Source organism: Pagrus pagrus (genome assembly GCF_965226575.1).
Source record: "Pagrus pagrus genome assembly, chromosome: 14".
Lineage (NCBI taxonomy): Eukaryota > Metazoa > Chordata > Actinopteri > Spariformes > Sparidae > Pagrus > Pagrus pagrus.
In genome coordinates, this window is record NC_140198.1 from 18,981,036 (window position 1) to 19,002,748 (window position 21,713).

The window sequence follows — 21,713 nt, forward strand, 5'->3', positions numbered from 1 at the left end:
GCTCTAACGGTATCTATTGATTAGTGCGAGGGAGCACAGTACACACACACATCGCTCGCCTGCGGCTCACATTCCATCTCTCCCCTTTGTGAAAACACACAATTATGTGTCGGTGAGCCTGTGAGTGAGAGAGAGAGAGAGAAAGAGCGAGAAATCTGACAAGTGAGTATGAGTGAAGGAGACAGAGAGAGATGGAAGTGCTGTGTCGTGAGTGTGAAACTAAGAGGGTTTTTTTTTCTTTCCCTTAAGAAAATCCATCTGTCAGCCTGGTGGTCATCACATTCATATCCCCCCAATATTAAACCGTATTCCCCTATCATTTCTCTAATTAGTACACAAGCATTGAGACTTGGTTAGTTGGTGTTTTGATATTGTAATAATAAATTGCTGTGAAGGCTAAGATCCAAATAGAATTAAACTTATTTATTACTTATTAAACGATACTTAAGAGGAACCTTGCAAAAATGTCTGTATACAGTATATTCTGTGTATATAAGAATACCATCTTATCTAATTGTGTTACTCCCAAACACCTGTATCTGTATGAGTGTTGGTCGGACTCTACTGACCGGTAAAGTAAAAAATGTCAGTTATCTTCTTACATTGCAATATTCAGCTGGAAAACCTTGGGTCCTACCATTAATATGGGTGCAAATTGATATGCACCACCCACCCAAACACCACTACAGACCGGTTACACTCTCTCATGGCAACAGCACATGATCAGTGTTATTCACTTCACCTGACTGTGGTTTTAACGCTGTGGCTGATCAGTGTGTAGGCAATGCCTCTTTAAAACAGTGAAGGATTTGTTAGGAAGATTTTTCATCACGTCTTTAAAAGAGGAAGGAAAATGCCATAATGTGTCATAAAGGAATCAACATTCTCCAATGCATCTAATTGGCTTTTTTTTTACCATGAAACTATGGTTTAATATGACAGGAGAACCAACAGAAGCCATGCCTGGCCATTTCAAACATCCTCCTCAGCTCTGAGGAGGGCACAAGGCTGCAATATATCAGTGCGGGTTTGCATGTACAGTTCAAGTCTCTCAACGATCAGTCATTGTCAGAATGCAACTTAAAGTCAAATAAATGCAATATATTTGATTTGATTTTAATGCATCTTCTTTTTTCTCAACCTGCATATAACTACGCCCATTTCAGATAGATTTTCTTGCATTTCACAAAAATCCCCAGGAGAATGTGATTCTCTGAGCTGCATACATACCGTGTAGTTGGCAAGAGTCATAATGATGGAGAGGTAAGTTTGAGAGTGAAGGCAGAACAAAGCCATGGGGAGATAGATGACTATTATAGCAGCATCCTCCACACATCCACAGAATAATCCTTGCTAAGCTCCTCTCTCACTCTGAATAGATGGTTTCTGTTCAGTGACCATTTAGTGGTGAGAGGGGAAGTTAAGACCCATCACCTGCCTTTTTTTTCTCTATACAATATTCTCCATAGTGGCAGCTTTATCAAGGTGTGGTTTTGCTTGTTCTAACTCAGCAATCGGTCCTTTCAGTTCATCTCATGGTGATAATAAAATCATCTTTTTAGATTTCAGACATTTGTTTTGCATTGTCCTTGGTTGAGTTGGCATTTAATTAAAGGAGACATATTATGCTTAATTTCAGGTTCATAATTTTATTTGGGGTTACTACTAGAAAAGGTTTACATGCTTTAATAAAAAAACACATTCATTTTCTCATACTGTCCAGCAGCACTGTATTCTCCCTCTGTCTGATATGCTCTGTTTAAACATCCCCATACCTTACTCTGTACCCGCAACTACAACAATCAAAATGAGAGTTACAGTTGGGTTATTATGTGAATCTGAACTGCAGCTATACTGCACACACCGTCCAGGATGTCATTTCTTACCGTACTGTTCTGAACCTTCATTAAGAAATCTCCTCACCACCATCACCACCACCACCACCACCACCTACTACTTCCACTGCTCTCTTCCATCTCACAGCAATATTAGGACAGTGCTCACTCCTCCTTCTTTTACATGCTCTGTCATGGAGGTTGAAGAGTTGCATAACAAACCCGTTCCCAATTTGCCTCGCTATTATGTTTTAGATTTTGTTCCTCTCTCTCTCTCTCTGCCTCTATTTCTATTTGACTCCAGGTTCACCCGGCTAATCCTCAGTCTGTAACAATCTGTTCTGTGAGTCAAAAAGACAACCTTTTATCAGATGTGTTCACCACGAGGCTCTAAAGCCACTCTATAGGCTTTAAGCATATGTTAACCTATTCATTCATTGAATCATTCAGTTTCCTTATTCCCGTTATGGTATGTGAAATGTGCGTCTAATGTTTGGTTTGTTCATTTTGGTTTTTCTCAGGTAGCAATAGCTGTTTGATATCTATTATAATGTATAATCTCTGAAACCATTTTTGACAATTCAGTGCGAGTCTTCTGTGTAACACTCAGATTGTGCTCCTGCAATTCTCTTGAAAGATTAAATTAGATCTCATCAACACTGACAACTCAGGTTGTTGTCCTCTGATGCATGTCATTACCTTTCTTCCATCTTCCAGAAGAGAAGAGGCGTGACGAGTTCAACATCAACCAACGTGGGTTTAATTTTTTTGCTTTTCCATATATGAGCCAGGATTTATCTTTATTGACTGATTTATTTATGCATAAACAAACTAGATACACAAACTTTCTTCGTTTTCATGACAGAATAAACTGAAAAAACAAACTGACCTTAAAGGACAACACAACTTCATACCATTTTACATTGTTTATATGTGGCGGACCCTGCCACCTTTCTAGCTTCAAACAGTGTTCTGGGACCTTATTTTCCTCTGAGAACAGCTTGTTAATTCACTTATGGAAAAGATGAATATTTCTGAATCTGAATTACTACCTCACTAATATTGTAAATATTCAAATTCTGAGTTTAAATTTCTTCTCCAAAACTACATAGTGCCCCTTTAAGTGTAATTACAGACCTTCAATGAGCCACATCCCATACAGAAATGTAATATATTATATATGCCCCTATATCAGGAAAAATATTGTCATACAGTATATGTTAACTGTGAGGCAATATATGACTAGTACAAACATACATCTTTGGATATATGGAGATATAGGTTTATATATATATATATATATATATATATATATATATATATATATATATATATGTTATTCATAAATGTAAAGATATAAGTTTATAGCATACAGTATAAGAAACACCTATAGCAAAATATGTATATTTACATATTACATACATAAGAATATATAAGATTATTTTTTCATATACGTATATGTAAATAATATTCTATGCATATGTATGGTTTGTATATTAAACATTTATACATATGCATAAATAATTACATTTGTGACATATATGTCATTTAAATACATAAACATTCATTTGTATGGGTTGGACACATATGTCAATACATGAAATTGTTCCAATTTCTACTAGGTTTCAGATATGGTTTGTACATATATTTCATACAGTATATGGGTATTTCTTATATGTACATATATTACATTAGCATTTGGGATGGGTCAAGCTAAAGGAAGTAAATCATGTGCAAGATGGCAAAAACACAAAGTTTCAGACTACTGGTGCATTTAAAGCAACACAGCACTGTATCATTTAGTAAATCTGGATTTCAAAGCGGTTATATTTTCACGTATCTCAGTATGGGCAACAACAGTGTTCAAGTTGTAATAACCCAAAGGACTGGAGTTGCTGCAGGGAAGAAGAGGAAACAGCTCACCTGTAGAAGTAGGAGCAGCCTCGCACCGTGTTGTGGCTGAAATATTCCTGGGTTTTCTCGTTGCCAAAATCCTCCAGAGGATCAGCCCACAGCAGGTCGCACATGGGTCCGAAAGCTGGCGGCTCCTTGAACCGATCCAACTTAACATAAAAAAGCAGAAATGTTAGACTAGAAAAGGGCCCCAAACACAAACAAACAATGAACAGTCAGATCTGGAATAGCTGAGACAGCATGTTATTACCTTTTTAATGTCGTCTAAGGTGTGTATTTCAGGTGAGAGTCCACCGTGGACACATAGAAACTGTTGGTTCATGAGTGCAGCCAGGGGAAGGCAGTCAAATGCATCCATACATGAGTCATACACCTGCTCTGAGTACTTGATTTTACCTGACAGAAGACAGACATGCAATCAATGAAATAAAGAAGTGTTAGTGTGACTGAACAAATATGTTTACACCTAAAATGAATATGACACCTTGATTTGTACCAACTGACAACCTACTTATATATATATATACATATAAACCCGTTCCAATTGAAATTACATATTGCACCTTTATTGTAATTATTATTATGATAATTATTGTTCATATGAGTAAAACAACACAAAATTACAAACGTAGTACGTAGACAGTAGCTTCTGAATGTTCTTTTGAGACACTATGTATTATGTACCATAATAAAAATGATTATATATGAATAATTATGCTTAAAAGTAATCAAATATTAATATTAAATCATTTTATTAAATTATTATGTGTGCACATGAACAGGCATAGTACATGTGTTTTGCTTTCAGCTATACATTTTTAACTGTTCACAGAAAATCATCCCCTTTGTTTGGGCTGTCGTACAGAATGAACAGTCTTTACAGACAGGTGCTTTAATTGTGATCTCTACATAAAGTGCTACAGGCTACACATGACATTTGCAAGACAAAGAGAACACAAATTAAAACGATGATAAATAGAGAGTTACTCACATTCTTGTTTGAAGGTGAAATATTCTGTCAAATGTCTACATTCATGATTTCCACGAAGTAAAAATAGTGTCTTTGGATAGAGGATTTTCAGCGACCAGAGGTATAAAACACACTGTGGGGACAAAGACACAAATAAAGTGTTATTCAGTGTGAAAAAAGCTTCACAATTCAGTATAAATCAGCCATCTGTGGTTTGTTTCCCCCATGAATTACTTAAAAGACATTCTGATGCTTTTACCTCAATACTGAAGTAGCCACGGTCAACGTAGTCCCCGAGGAACAGGTACCGTGTTGTGGCTGGTGATCCTCCCACTTCAAACAGCTTCATAAGATCAAAGAATTGCCCATGGATGTCACCACACACTGGAAAACAACCAAAGTACAGCAAACGTTATGTTATCAAAGAACGTAATAGAATATCTTTGTCTGCATCGTTTTTGTTTTTTAGAACAATTTTTGAAGACAGAAGGCAAAAGAGACAGCAGAGAACAGGATCTCGTGGCAGCACTGTAGTAGACTTTGTATCAGAGGTGTGTATCTTTTCTTTCTGCTAACAGGTTAGCTTTATAAATAGACGGACAGGTGGGCAGTGCATCTGCATGGAGATGCTACAGTTTGTGTTCATATCTGTATTTCAACCAATAATTCATATTTTATAAAGTTTGCGGTGTGATGATTGCCGTTGCTGCTATTAGGATATCAGAGGAGTCACATTAATAATGAAGTATAATGCGCAATGAAATATAGATGTTATGTAACCATAAGCACCACCTTAAATAACAATATGGTGCAAACACAACGAAACAGAGCATGTATGCTAGTAAGAACCATCGAGCTATATTCATGTCCACATCTCTTCATTATCACTCTGGATCCCACAATCTGTCAACTATTACATAAAGAATAATCTTGCGAAAAGATGTAGGAAATGGACAAGATTTCAGTATCAGAAACAATTCTACTTTTTGCTTGTAGTATTGACCAATGACGTTGGACGAAACAATCTTGGAATGCATCAGCTATCGTCTAACATTGATTAAGCTTTTTTACTAACTTTTTAAAGAGAATTATTCACATGAATGTGCAGATCTGTTCATAGAGACGAACTGGTCGGACTGTAAGCAATGATCGGCGCAAGAAAGAGAAAGTCTTGTTCATTATTGGACATTATTGTTGTCCATTATCCTGATATCACAAACATTGTCTGTTGCCTCCAGATTGGTATTTTTTCCAATTTTTTTCCCAGAATGGTAAAGAGATGACCCGAGATGATACACTGCCTCTGATAGGCTTACCCTAACCAATTTCACTCCTCATGCCTAAACCTCATCACCCCAACCAACAAAGGCAACGTGAACTAGCTACAGAGGCAGAGTAGGGTGGGTCATGACTTGGTATGTTAATGATTAATGATTAATTGATTAATTGCCGTTAAGAATTTAACTGATCAAAAATATATTAACCAACAATGAGAGGTGCAGTTAGAATTAAGTCATTATTTCATTTATCATTCAAGCAACTTGGTGTTTACTTTTAACCCCTAATATAGCCTACTCTGATTTTGCATCATAGATCAAGTCAGTGGTTTAAACTGTTTTTAATGGGAAAATGTCCAACATATTTAATATATTATTAAACATTAACCAATAATCGAGTGTAAAGGCATCAATCAATTGAAGGAATTGACTAAAATTTGCATCCATGACTTTGCCATCCCGGTAAAATCACATCCCCAAAGGCTAAATCATCGTCATACGACAGCTGATGGGTTTGGAGTTTGTATGACGTAAAGTGTTTTTATTCTATTAACTGCTAAGTCTTCCAAATATCTATAAGTTGTGTCAACCAGAAACATGATTCACTTTCATCAGTCAGTAAAGCGGCAGAGGAGGCAGTGAGTTATGAAAACAATACTCCTGCAGATGCATATTCCTGCAGCAAGAATATGTATTTAATCTGCAATTACAGCTATACTGCCTGTATTTACATAGTTTAAACGCTTGAATTTGAGAACATAATGGTTTCAAATTCTCTTGTCCTCAGGTCATCGTTGTGTTGAGGTATTTCTATGGCTGAGAGGCCTCTGTCCTCCGCAGAAAAACGAGAAGCTCTCATCTCGAAGGGGTAGAGAAAGCTCAAGCCCCCAGGGAGCCGCACACTTTTTTCGCAGCGAACACTATGGCGCTGGAGTGCAAACCTACATCTCATTTCCTCACTGCCTTCAATTTTTCATTATCATCTTCCTCTGTCTCCTTCTCTCCTACTCATCCTCCATCTCCTCTCTCTTTTCTGTCTCCCCTATCAGCTCCACAGTGGCCTTCGCCCACTCAAAGCTTAGAGCAATGTGAGTGGGAGACTGCTTGTGTGACTAAAGCAATCAAACGCACACATGCGCACATACCTACGCGCACACACACACACAAACACCCGTAGAACACATCCATGCAAGTAAAGATTCACGAGTGCATAACTAATAACATAACATAATATATGACTTCACACACACACTACTGTAGAGACGTTCAAACACAACTCGAGCTCACAAAGACAGAAAACAGACCTCCACACTCGCAAATGCCCGCACACAATACTCAGTTCACCATCCATATTTCATGCTTAATACATAAAGCCTCCATTTTCCTAAAGCTAGTCAAGATGAAGAGCCTTCTCCTCAAGTCATGTGCAATTTCATCCATTTGTCACCTTTGTGTCGGTTAAACACCATACTTGGTTACAAGGAAGACAATTAATACAGCCTCATTTATTTTTAATGCCCCACAGTTTTAGGTTAACCTGGATGAAAAAAAAATATCCATCAATGGAAGGATGGATGAAGGACTCAATTTGTCTGCCCTATATACTGTACTTGACCTACTTTGTTGATGGATACCATGAACTAAGGGTGGGTAATCTACTTTTCAGTGTCGTTTTCAGGTGAAACGTAGAGATCTAGGTACTAGATCTAGGTACACATGACCTCATTAACTAGCAGATCCACGCTACATGAACAAACCAACAGAGTGATGTTACCAAGTCGATGGCTGTGCTGATTGGACAAATTACTTCACGTGGCTCTTCCCTGGATGACGTGATGTAAATAAAGCAGAGCGAGTTATAGACAGTGATGAGTTGGATGGGGAACTTGAACCAAAAAACCATAATGGGTTTTGCAGTGAAATTAGTTTTTTGACAGATAAATGCATCTGCCAACACAGATGCATGGAATATTGTGTTTTGAACGAAAAACCTTTTCCTAAAATGGATCTGCTGGACCACTGGAATAAGAGAAGACTGTTTTTGTTGGATTTTGATTTGCTACTGAAACACCCAGACGCTTCATTTGTGAGGTGCCAAAACTTTCTACGTTCTGCTTGTTTGTCTGCTTGTTTGTTTGTTTGAACGTGCCTGATGTTGTTTTATCTTGTCTAAATCTTATCTTATCCAAATGGTTTGTATAATCGAATCACAATCGGAGTTTTCTAACAACATATGGCAAGTTGTGTACAGCGCCTAACCTCTTTTGTATTGTCATGCGAATGAGACAAACAGCCTGCCGATGGGCCGATGGGCCGTCGGCAAACTATATTGTGTATTAATGGTGCAAATGGAGAACTTAATCTCATTTCATTTCTTCATTTCAAGTCTGCTGATAGTCTACAGGCATTTCAAAATTGAGAAAAACAAGCTCAGTTTAGATCTTGGATTGCGATTGCAATTGATTAGATTGTGATATTATTTCTTCGCCAGATAACCCAGCACTATTCAGCACTAAGTTAATTAGCTTATTTGTTAATAACCATAGTTATGACAGACTTAGAGACCAGAAACATGGGAGAGAGTCTATGGCTTAAATTGAACCATAGTCAACCCGCCCCAACAACTGCCAGGGCATCCCATTTGAATTTTTTTGATACTATTGCCATTATGATACCTGAGCTTTGATATCAACAGCGCCACAATACTGTTATATGAACACATTTTGTGTCTGGTTCAGACATGTTTACGTAACTAGGACACACTGTAGTTGATCAGAAGGAGAAACAGTCTGCTGACAGGTGCAGATGCTTTTAGCACTTCATATTGTTCTGTGTTTTCTTTGTTTGATACCTTTTATATTGATGTACAGTATGTTCATGCTGCTGCTTTACTCAAAGATGTTACGCCTTTTTTTCAACTGAACAACCAGAGTTTTTAAACCCTGAGCCACATGCTACTGCTGTTTACACTGATGCTTTCACTCAGTTACATGTGTTGAGCAGGATTACTTTGAGCCAGCATGTATTTGAAAGAAAGACCCAATGATGCTCTCTTCAGAGTCAAAGCAGAGCGGTAGTCTAAAGTACATTACTTGAAAAGCCCCACCAACAACAGACCGGTGATTTAGTCTTTGATGAGAGGCCTTTTAATGAAAGATCTGGTGCTTCTGAAATATCCTTGGCCTACTTCACTTGACAAGATAATAATGATTCAACCTGAAAGTGACAGTTTCCTGCAGTAAGAATACATTCATGTAGATTCCTGTTATCTGTCTTTCATCTCTGCTTGTGCTCCAGTAAGGTGCCTTGTTTATTTCTGTACTACAGGTACAAACAGTAGCATTACCAGTCTTCATCCTCTCATCCCCTCTTTAGTCGTATGCTTCTCTCCACACTGTCATCCTCTCTTCTACACGCTCCTTAAAGCGTTTTTCAGGCCTGAAACTGTCTCAACTGAATGTAATGCAGCCATCATTAAAGGTGCAGCATGCAAGAATTGACCGCCTGTCAAATTCATACTCAAAACAAATAGGGTTCAGCATATCACCAGGGTAACCACTAACTGCTGCTAATTGTAGTCAGTTAGCCATGCAGCTAGCGGTTCGGACTGGGAACTTGGGGACCAGGGGAGTGCACAGGACCAGGATGGGCTGAGGCTACCTGGTTAGCATCCTAACTTCAGCAGATGGCTTTGTAACACAATACGTCTTAATGTCAAGCGCCAGGTGTCTCTAACAAGTTGAGATTACCTGTGACTGGTGCCTCGATATCCAGTATAGTCTTCTCCTGGCGCAGGATAGCTGCTCCCTCACTGACGATTCGAAGTGCCACAGCTTCCTCCACGCGGCCCTCTTTGGTGAGGTGGGCCTTCAGGAGGTCCACCCGGGGTTTCCCTTCGCAGTCAAACACTTCCTTCAATGTGAGTCGGTGGCTCAGAGGGAAGGGGACAGCTGAGGACAGAGCACAGGCACACGGTACATTTAAACGTAGTGTTGTGTGTGGTTGGGGGGGTGGACATCACAGTTACTATGGCTACAATTAATTCTCGACTATTTTTGCAATGTTTTGAGAGAACAGTGGCAAAGACAACATATCATGAAGGAATTCATGTGGAAATCCTATTTGAGAAAACCCCATCCATGTTTTGCCCGCAGGCAGTACTGTGCTGCTGCTGCTGCTGCCTCCGTCCATCTTTGTTGAGTGTGTGTACATCTTTGGCATGAAAACCATCTTCATAAACATAGCATTGCTTGATACACAGAGGGACAATAAAGTATGAGAAGCCATTTGCTGATTTGAATTAAACAGGACATAGAAATGTCAAACACCATTATTCTTCACAGACGTTCATGTTCACAAATGAGTTTTTCTTCCCCCCTGGTGCAAATCACTCACACGCAGATTGTTTCTGCAGTGTGTTTTAAATATGTTGCCTACATATTGTTATATTCCCATGTGTCAGTAATGCATATTTCTAAAGCAAACAATTAAATACTGCATGGCTAAATTCTCTACACTGAAATAAAAGGCTCTCAAATCCCTGCTATGATCGTCGACTCTACCTTTAATATGTGTAAGCGGCAGCAGGCAAAGATCAGTACATCAGGCAGATGGAACAGACTGACACACGAAAAGTCCAAAGTCAGTTAATAACAGTTTTTCTAGTACAGATGTGTGGTTACTTGCTAAGTATTTTCTGAGCGCTGGATAAAACTCAGCAAACATCTAAGCACTCTGTTCATCCAGCACTCTCTCTAGATTGCTAAAGCCCATGGCCATTAAAATGCACCAGTCACCTACCCAACAGACTGGCTGTGAAACTGTGAAATCCAACCGCAGATCATTACTTCCGTGGCAGCAAAGGTTATTCATTAGATGTGATGCTGATCTGTGTGTGTGTGTGTGCTGTCACCACAGGCTTTCCTGGCTCCGTGTATTAACATTAATCTACAGATCATCTGGCTTAACACAGAAAACTCTTTCTAAGTGTCGGAGCTGTGAATAATTCAGATGAAAAGAAGAAAGAAGTCACATGAGGTCCAGTTGAAGAATTCACTGGAATGGCTTGACACACAAGCACACACTCGCATATGAAGGGGTGCAAGTAATGGATTACATTACATCTGTTTTTGTGTAATTGTACATAGTCTAAGTCTAATCATTGATTTAATGCAACACAGGCATGCTAAGTGACCTGAATCAAACACACGTTGTTGCATAATCAACAGGTGCATGATGGGTAGGGATCAACTGATGGCCCCGATAGAATATTGATTATTTGTAATCAAGGACACTGATAACTGATATTTTCCAGTAAAACTGAAAATCTTTGTCAACATTTAGAATAACCAGTGATGAAATGTAACTAAGTACATTTTACTAAAGTACTGTGCTAAAGTAGTTTGATTTACTTTACTTTAATTTCCTGCTACTCAAGGCCTCCACTCCACTACATTAATTCAATTAGTTACTAGTTACTCTGCAGATTATTCATTGCTGATAGGCTGCTACTTGTGACATGTAATCAATCAGATAGTGTTGTGTGTGGCGGTAACTATAGACAGAGAAAATGCTGCATGAGAGCCAAAGGAGCACATTTTCTAAATTAATCTATTTTATTGTCAATCGGACAAAAAAACACTGATACCGCTCGGACTATCAACCCTTGTAATCAGCCAGGCCAGGGTTTACCTAATAAATGCTAATATGCTCATGGTGGATCCTCCCGTGGTTACTTCAACGTTTGCTTAAGAACTTCTACCTTCGTTGACATGTTTGACGCCTCACGTCTGTTTGTGACAATCCCTGCCATAGCGGTGACGCTCATTTAGCTCAACACCTTTTTAAATCGGAGGAGTGCAGGAGGCAGAGTGGACTGATTATATTACATCTGAGAATAAATGAGACGATTGAGATTTGCAGAATGATGTTCAGACGGGTGAGTAAAACAACAAACTAATTCACTCAACAGAGGAGGATGTCAACAACTGCTGCCTCCTAGAATATAGCAACGTGTGTGTGACTACACGGTGTAAACTTAGCTGTAGCTGCCGTCGGGTTTAACTGTCTTTATATCTCTGTGTCGATTGCCTTTTGGATGCTTTATACTGATGTTTACGAAGCAGGTTATTTAATTTATGTCGCCTGAAATTGTTGCACCTGCCAAGGTGTCCAAAGCTCTTCTTATTGATTGTTGGCCATTTTTAATTATCTACATTTTGTCATCTTTTCTAGTTAATTCATGTGAGGAATTTAATTTTTATTTGATATTGGATTAGGCTTGACTGAATTAAAGGGGACTGGTGGGGCTTGGCGAAGGTATGCACTCTACTGAGTGCCATTCTAGCTGTGCATATCTGGGCTCACACCCATAAACTTGTCCACATGATAAAATGCACTTTAATTTGTAGCCTTATCGGCATCTTTAGTGTGACAATTCTATCATATGACATTACATCATCATGTACCACCCCCTTTTAATAATGACCTACTTTATACTTTTAACCTGACACCATTTTTAGACAAGTATTTTTACTTTTACTTAAACGGGATTCATTTAAAGTAACAGTACTTTTATTTGAGTGAAACATTCTAGTACTCTTTCTATCCCTGCACATGTATGTACACATAACACAAGCTGTCAGCAGTAGTATATCTAGGAGTAAGGGAAGGCTTGCCAGATTTTTGCAGTGCATAGCAAACAGGGCCACTCAGCTGTGCCAAACGAAGAGATGACAAAGGAAGACTCTCAAAGCTGAGGCTTAAACTGAACATGATCAACATGCTCTTTAATAATGAATGTTTGACTGGAGAAATCTCAAAGTCGCTGCTCCTGGGATAATGAGGCGAGCCCCAGCAAGTGAATTCAATGGGACTAAAAATTTGTCACAGTGTGCAGTGTGTATCTGTGATGGCGATGTGTGCTTTGACACTTTACCAGCTAGCACACACTCAGCATGGTCACCACTCAAGCTTTAGTTTGAATTTGCAATGTTATGTCTTTGATTCCTGACATTAACATAAACAGTAGGCTGGCAGCCTGACTGCACCATGATGCAACTTTGCAAAATACGTCTTTAATGCACTGATGAATCGACTTCACAGGGCAATATTTGGCTGAATTGAGAGGAAGTGAATGAGATCATGAGCAATAATAACACTCAAGAAAAAGTATCTTCAAACAGGAAGGCATTTACCTAAACACACAGGTGTAGGATCCTTAATTTAAACATGTGACGGTGCTAAAATGAACCTTTTCCGTAAATGACTTTACTTTTTGACACACAACTCCCATTTTTTTGTTTCAATCTGCCGGCACCTTTTTTTTTTAGCAGTAAAATGATCTGAAATGGAGCAACATGCAGATGCTTTGACAAGGACATAGCACCATTACACTTTGCTTTTTTTCAGAGCAACAAAGAATCAAACTCAATAATAACAAAGAAAAACAAAAAAAGCAACCCAGATACTCAACAAACGATCTGCAACGATGCATTTCAGAGACACAAACGTGTAGACGCAGACGTACCAGCACACTCATATAGATGCATGGCGAGATGAAATGAGATGAAAAGCTGACTTCTGCTCGGCACCCGAGCAGAGTTGAACTATGAAATACTGTATGTTGCCGGGCAACAGCAGCAGCAGCAGCAGCGGCAGCAGCAGCAGCTGACTGTTGGAGTACAGCCAGTGCCGCCATGGAAAACTGCAATTTGCATTGGAGGTTCACATAGATGCTGTTGGAATCGCTCATGCAGTAGACACACGTCAAAATGTTCCTGTCCTATTGAGAAGAATCAGTCTGAGTCTATAATGGACACCTTGTTACGCCACAACACGTTTTCCATAAGAGCAGATTCTCCATTCTGCAAGCTTGAAAAAAAAATAAAGCATGTGGCAGGTTTTTTGTTGCTAATGAGCGACCCTGAGTTCAGTCTGGAAACGCTGAGTGGCTTCATCTGATTGGGCTAACTAGACAGTATGCATTTATAAGAGGTCCAATTAACATACACAGACCCAAATGTCAAGCTTTTAACATAATGCCACGAGAGTCTCGTCGCTTTTTCCTCACGCACACCCTGAAGCTCCACCAGCTAAAATGTGACGTTTGAAACATGTAGATAAAAATCAGATGTATGCTGCCGAATATTGCGCCATCGTCACATTTGGTAAATTATTAATGTCAGCATAAGTCTTGTTGGAATCAGTTTGCATATTTCAAATCTGGAGCTGATGTTTAAGCCTTCCCGTCAGGTCTGCTGACTTTAAAGCCGATGTATTATATCTCATATTGTTGCATAATTACTTATTTAAAGAAGCAGATTTTATGACTTCAAACAATGGATGATGCCGTTACAGATCTGCGTACTGCATTTCTTTCAGATTGCAGCGACTGTGTCTGTGAAATCAGGACAAATATGAATATCAAAGTCATAATGTGAAGAAAATCATTTTCTAATAAGGTAAGACAGTTCACAGGTGTACTAAAGGCCTCTTCCCTGAAATAACTGACCTGAATATGCCTCTTGATGCCCACACAGCGGTGACAGTGCTTTGGAAAACAAAATGCACAGAGCAGCAGTTATTATACCTCTTAAGATATGTTCTGTCAGGTTAAAACATGTTAAGGAGAGAACGGGTGAGAAACTTGCTGAGGTTCAGGTTTGAGATATGTATCCAGTGGTAAAAATAACTCGGGGTAGCTGGTAGTATCAGCGCTCTGTAGTCTGATACAAGCACCGCACGCCACAACTGCAAGAAATGTCAGTCTCCACTCATCAAAATCACAGTTTGTCTTGATAGTGTCCTTTGATCACCTGAAGGATGCATGATTCACGTTTCTTGCACCTCATATCTTTTCCACTTCTCAGCCTTGTGGGGATTGGAAAAAAATAGGCTTTTACTACTTTTTCAAAGCGGAATACAGGAACAGGAGAGTGACAAAAAGAATATTCATGTTAGTCAAGCAATGTCAAGCCTTTCTCGACACAACAGTGACAACATTTGACCAACAAGGCAAATGAGGGTGTTATGAAAAGATCAAATGAATGGGAATTTAAAGACACACATGAGACTGATTTTTAGAAAGGTAAAGAAACAAAAACATATGATTTAACTCAACATGGGAGAACTGCTTGGAGCGTTTCACACCCTAAATCCTAAATGTTACGTGACCATGTTACAAAAGCAGAAACCTGACTCAGAATTCTTGGCCGCGCTTCATTTTAGTTGATATAAACCTTTTGTTTGGTATATTTTTGAGTTCCTGGATGTCAGTAAAGCTTTGCCAAAAGAATAACCACAATAGCTTTATCTACTGTACTGTAGGCTGCGAGATCTTGTTCAAACATACAAGACCAAATAACTCAACACAGTGTCACGGCAGTTTGTGAAATACAAAACAATTGTTGACTATCTTTCTTTCTTCACCGTGTTTCTTTCACTAAATATTACACTAGCAGTGCTAGAGTTGAGTTAAAGGGGCTCTATATAATAATTTGTAGCAATTTACATGTATTAATCACTTTCATTGGCCATATGTGAGCTGATTTTTCAGAGACGTGAAAAATGAGACCTCCCCCTTCTATCTCGGTTGCCTACACAAGCCTGCGGACGTTTGCTTAATGCTGCTGAACTGTGGATTTCTTTATGAGGGGCTCGGGTTTGACTTTCCACGACAGTCCACAGGATGTGACTTCTTATACTTGTTATTGATTGCCTCTCTCTAACCTTAGTTTAGGAATGAAGTCAGCAACATGGACAAACGACCGGCACCACACAGAAGTTCTACAGAGCCCCTTTTAAGGACCGAAAAAGATATTTGTAGTTTGCAAAACAGTCGCAAAATGTAATCTGTCGGATTCACTTTGTCATTTCGGCTACGTGGAATAGTGACAGATTTACATCTTTTGGATTCACGAACATGGACACAAATTTTCTAATTCAATTTTAAAGGGACAATTCGTGTCCATGTACACAAACCCTATATTCCATCACTATTTCACAAACTGCTATGATACTGGGTTGAATAACAATGTCTCACTCTTATTATGGACATGACGGTTGACACATGACTTGCAGCGGTTTTTATGGACCATTTTGGATATAAGGTAATGTCCTAGTAAGACAATGAGCCCAAATGCACTAAGAGGGCAAATATAATGAGATGTGTCCGGGTTTTTTTATAATTTGGGATACACAGTTTTATTTGATGCACTTCAATATCAGTCTGTCATCGGAAATTATTGAGTAATTTGTTATGTTGCATTGATGATGAAGTGCTCCAGTAAAAATGAGTCTGAGAAAATTGAGGTTAAAGGTGCAGTATGTAGTTTTGGGGAAGAAATTTCAATCCACTGTTTTACTTTATTTATATGTGGCAGACCCTGCCACCTCTCTAGCTTCAAACAGTGTTCTGGAGACCTTATTGACCTCTGAGAACAGCTTGTTTGTTGTATTGCCTCATTAATATTGTAAATATATAAATTCTGAGTTTAAATTTCTTCTACAAAGTGCCCCTTTAAGGTCCCTTTCTGACAAAGCACCTTCTTACAGCATCCAGACCCTCATAAATAAAGCTTTATCTATTGTACCATCACACACATAGAGGATATTAGCTGTGCCTGGAGTCATTGTCACATGAGTGTATCTCACAGTGCACATTACTCCGTGTTTCTACAACTCTGTAGCCTAAAGGACAAGTTGTTAATGCTGACTGAGCTGCCCGGCCATTACGATAACACACTGAACGTGAATATATTCAGGCACGGTGCTGCCGACTGTGAGCTGATCCACGGTCCAAATGAGCAGGGCTGAACGAGTTATGGCACAACCGTGAGCACTTCATCATCCTCCATCGATCCAAGTTGGATCCTCAGTAATTCTCTGACGGAGCAGCCTGCCCCTCCAACATCTACTGATGCCGCTTTTGGGATTCCTTACAGACTTGTTTTTTTTGTTGTTTTGTTTTTTTGTCCCCCAATCAAATTAAAACATGACTCACTCCTGGAGAAATACACCCCATTAAATGTCAATTTCATGCCCTCATCCCTCCTCTTCCACTGGCCCCTTGTCACAGCCTGTGAAATCCTGCTGCATCACTGCCCCAGCTTCCACCACCAGCTCGGCAATTCAGCTGTTTTTTCCCCCCCTCCTCATCTCCCCTGTCATGCCTACCCGAGCTGAAGCCAAGATACAGTCAAATCGTGACAGCAGAGATTAAAATATGAATACATGTGTGCAATAATAACAAGAAAAGAAAAGAAAAAAACATCTTCTGCCTCTGAGCGCTGTTGCCCAGCTCTTCGTGGGGGCTGTGCAGCAAAGAAAACCGGATTGTTTATCAACATCAAAGCTCCAGCAGCAGCAGCAGCAGCAGCCCACTACCATCAGCACGAACACAACTTGATGGCCGCATACACACCATTAATGCACGACATGAACACAAAGGCCACATTCTGCCGGAGCACAAGGAGCTGAACACTTGACATGTTATGTAATATCCAAACAGCCGTAACCGAGCGCAAAATGCAGGCTTAACTTACATTTCACCATCCGCTCGGTGGCGTTTAAGATGTCAGCGTTAGACATCTTCATGGGCAGTTGATGTCTTCGATGCTGAAGCGATTTCTCTCCCTCCTTTTAGGATCTACTCGCAGGATTTGTGGGCGAAACGCGACTGATGCTGTGGCATCACTTAGACGATGCGCCCCCTCCGTGCGTCGGTGCTGCGCCGGGTAGGACTGCTGCTCCCCAGGCAGGCAGGGATGGATGGATGGATGCTGGATGCTGTAGGAGCTGCTGCTGCTGCTGCTGTGCTAAGCTGTTAATGTGGGGGAGGATGCACGGAGAGAGAAGAGAGAGAGAGAGAGAGAGAGAGAGGAGGGAGGGAGGGAGAGATGTGCACTATCCCGACATGGCGGTGAAGGGAACTCCCACGCAAATGTTTCACGGGACTGCCTGATGCTGCCATCAGATGGAGGCTGAGTCGGGGTTGCCCCCACGCACGCACGGCGCGCCATGTTTCGGTATTCTCGAAATTTTTTTGGTACGCCCGAAGATGAGAGCGCGCGGGCCTCACGTGGACATTAGAGGCAGTCGGATCGTTGCGATGACAGCAGAAGATTTCACTTGGTGGCGACAAAAGCGTCGTGTTCGTGCAAACTGAGGCGATCAAACAGCGCGCACGTTCATGAACTGTTAGCTTCAGAGATGAAGTGATGTCATTTTAGTTTTAGGAGATGTCAATATATGGAAGACCATTTCTGCCAAATGATGAAGACTTGGATTTGATAAACAAAAAAGCAAACAAACAAAGAAAATCCCATGAAAAGTCATTATAAAATGTCGACATTATAAAAAAGGAATAATTATTCGATTTAAAATAAAAAGGTCAGAATTATGATATAATAAATCATAATTAAGAGATGAAAAAGTAGAAATTATAATGTAAAAAAGTCATAATTATGAGATGAAGACGTTGCATTTAGAAGATAAAGGTTGACTTTCTATCACAATAATGACTTTCTTTTTCATAAGTCTGCCTTTTTTTAATGTTCTAATTATACTTTTTATATAATAATTGACTTTTTATTTAATAATAATGACTTTCTATATAATCATACCTTTTTGTCTCATAATCATGACTTTTTATTTGGTAATTATGACTTTTTATTTAATAATAATGCCTTTTAATCTCATAATCATGACCTTTTATCTCATAATTATAACTTGTTATTTAATAATGATAACTTTTATAGAATAATTATGACATTCTATTTAATAATTATGACTTTTTAAATCCCATAATTATGACTTTTTATTTAATAATTGATTGTCTCATAATTATGACTTTCTGTGTCATAATCATGACTTTTTATCTCATAATGATAACTCTTTATCTTATAACTATGACTTTTTAAATCTCATAATCATGACTTTTTGTCTCATCTCTTCAATGTCCTCCACTGGATGCATATGAACAAAATTAAGAATTCACAAACATTGGTAGCCATCTACAACCCAAGATACTATGAATCCCTGAGTGTTGACTGCAAACAAATGGTTGACAGGTCTCATGTCATTCTGCATTCAGCCAACCACGAGGCAGAGACAGCTCTGTACCTTTTTTGCTCTTTGTTCACCTTTTGTGAGCCAGTGATACCAACACATCTACGCAGAACCTTTACATAAACTACAGCCATAACCTTTCATTTATTTTTATTTTGACAAATGAATACTGATTAAAAACATCATATCACTGTGAGAAACAAAGTAAAAATTGGCAGGCTAAAAAAAACTGCTAGAAGAACACAACTCAAGGCTTACATTGTATTTTGAGGCAATCTGTCTCCACTCAGAGTCCAGAGCTCCGTGTCTGCTGCAGTTTCTACAGACCACCAATAGAGGTGATAATGCTTCCTCTCTGCTCTTTTCAACTTTTTTTTTTCAGAGTCTTTATCATTATAACATTAATCACCACTATCAGTTACAATCATGACCTCTGGTCCAAAACATGACAATGACTCATTTCAGTGTTTCTTGGTGGATCTTGATTATTGCTCTTGGCAATAAAGCCTTTGCTCACAATGCTGCTCTTGTTAACAGCTCTGAAAAAGTTGTAATGTTGGACAGTGTGTTTTTAGTTGCATTGCATTCTTGCTTGCTTTCCTTTTGCTTCCCCCCTTTTCTTAGTTTTCTTCTTCCTTTTCTAAAAGTACCTAAGAGGACCTCAGCTGCGTTTTATAGGAATACAGAGTGTAACATCTGTGGATCGGTGTGTTTAGTTTCATAATATGTTATGTAGATCAACGTTATCAATAGCTTGAAAATTAATGCAAATAAAGCTTATTTGAATTTGAGTTTTTGCTCACCCATCCATTTAAAAAAAAAAATTAAGATGTTGAGTTGATAACACACTGTGCAGGACATCACAGGAACAAAAAAAGCACACAAGTTAATTCCCGTTCTAGTTTGGTATCAGTTTAGTAACACAGTGTAGTTAGCTTTACTACAGTTAGTTTAACATTGGTGGTGTTCTGGCACAATGTGAACGTTGTACACTGTGTTAAGTTTAACCAAACACTCCCAAGCAACAAATCTCAAAGATAAAATGTTTCACACCTTTGGGAGAAAACGTATATAATACAATAAAAATGCAATCTGGCACTAGATGTTTACCCAAGGTGATCAGCAATAGAGCTGCAGAATAGCACGTCTGATTTTGTTAATGAAAAAACAACAACAACTGAGCCTTCCTTTAAAAAAAAAAAAAGGGTAATAATTTTGAGACAAAAAGCTCAACTTATGAGATTCGAAGTCATAATTTTGGATATAAGGTCGAAATTATGAGATAAATCTTGACTTTTTATGCCATGATTGGTATTTTTATCTCACAGTTTTGACTTTTTTATCTTGTACTTTTAAACTTTTTATATCATAAGCATGACTTATTATCCTATAATACTGACTTTTATCTCATAAATTCAACTTCTTAACTAATTTTTGACCCTCAATTTCAGATTTTTTTTGTCTTATAAGCACATCAACTTTAGTTTTCATCTTGAGTTTCTCCTTTAACTGGCGGACTTGGGCTTCCATACATCTACAGAGCAGTACTACAAACAAAACAATGCTCACTAAAGATGGATGTATAATGGATATGGTACTTAATGACGGATGGATTCTGATATATTACTGTACCTCTAATCGAAAAATTGATTTTCAGATTAGGCCTTTTACAGCCTAAAATGTATACACTATGTTTTGAGCACTTTAATATGACCTGACTAAAACGGTAGTAATAGTAATGTTCAGGTTTGATGGACACTGTCAGACAGGCATTCATTTAACATTGATATTGAGTTTGTAGTTGGCCGTGGTGTTGAACTGGACTACATTATATTGAGAGATGTTCCTGATATCATGTCCACCCCCCTTTACATACATGAGAGGGGCAGAATATTTTTATATAATGCACACCTATACAACACCACCCCCACCTAAATAATAAACATAAAGTAGAATTACTACTGGTCTGACTGCGTCAACAAAGACTGTTGTGATGGACAGCAATACAACATAACAATAACCAGCAGTTATAAATGGTCAATTTATAGTTAATTAAACTTTAGTTGATAGGTATTGTACTGTTATTAAACAATGAAATGCTTTATAAACCATTTATTAAGCAAATGTTTATTAAAAAGTTGCAGCTGATGTTTGTAAACGTTCACAATAGCACAACAAAACATTTATTACAAACATATAAATGCTCCTTTCACAAGTAGGACATCATTGAATGCAACAGGATGTGAGAGAACCATTACCCTGTCTTACTTTTAAAGCTCTCAAGAAGAAGAAGAAGCATTGAGTTTTATACTGCTGAAACGATCACTAAAAGTTTTTTTTTTCCTTGCAGCTTCTGTGAAGACTAGCCACTAGATGGGGCCCTAACCCTGAATTTAACCGCAACAACAGCAACAGCTGGCTGGCTGGCTGGTACTTCCACAGGAGGGGCAGTGTTTGCTTCTTAACATTTCGAGGCATGATAATTTGAGAAAGCAGTGACACTACTTATTTAGTGGTGCAAGCTAAACTGTTGTTGATGTGATTTTGTCGCGCTTTTTTGTCCTCGTACTGTCATTCAAGACAATGGAGCCCCTTGCTTCCTGACAGATGAGGCTGAGCATGTGATTAGTGGCAGGATGAGTAATAAAT

General features: G+C 38.8%; 1 pseudogene across 1 annotated transcript in view; it reads right to left on the reverse strand.

Annotated features, from left to right (window-relative positions):
- LOC311269537 (protein phosphatase 3 catalytic subunit alpha-like) overlaps positions 1-18,003 on the reverse strand; it is a 30,231-nt pseudogene extending 12,228 nt beyond the window's left edge. The window contains exons 1-7 of the transcript XR_014624917.1: positions 17,540-18,003; positions 14,509-14,547; positions 9,746-9,946; positions 4,979-5,103; positions 4,741-4,852; positions 4,000-4,145; positions 3,759-3,898 (exon numbers count right to left, since the gene is read on the reverse strand). The product of XR_014624917.1 is annotated as a protein phosphatase 3 catalytic subunit alpha-like (transcript). The remainder of the gene's footprint in view (positions 1-3,758; positions 3,899-3,999; positions 4,146-4,740; positions 4,853-4,978; positions 5,104-9,745; positions 9,947-14,508; positions 14,548-17,539) is intronic.
- Positions 18,004-21,713: the final 3,710 nt, after the last annotated feature.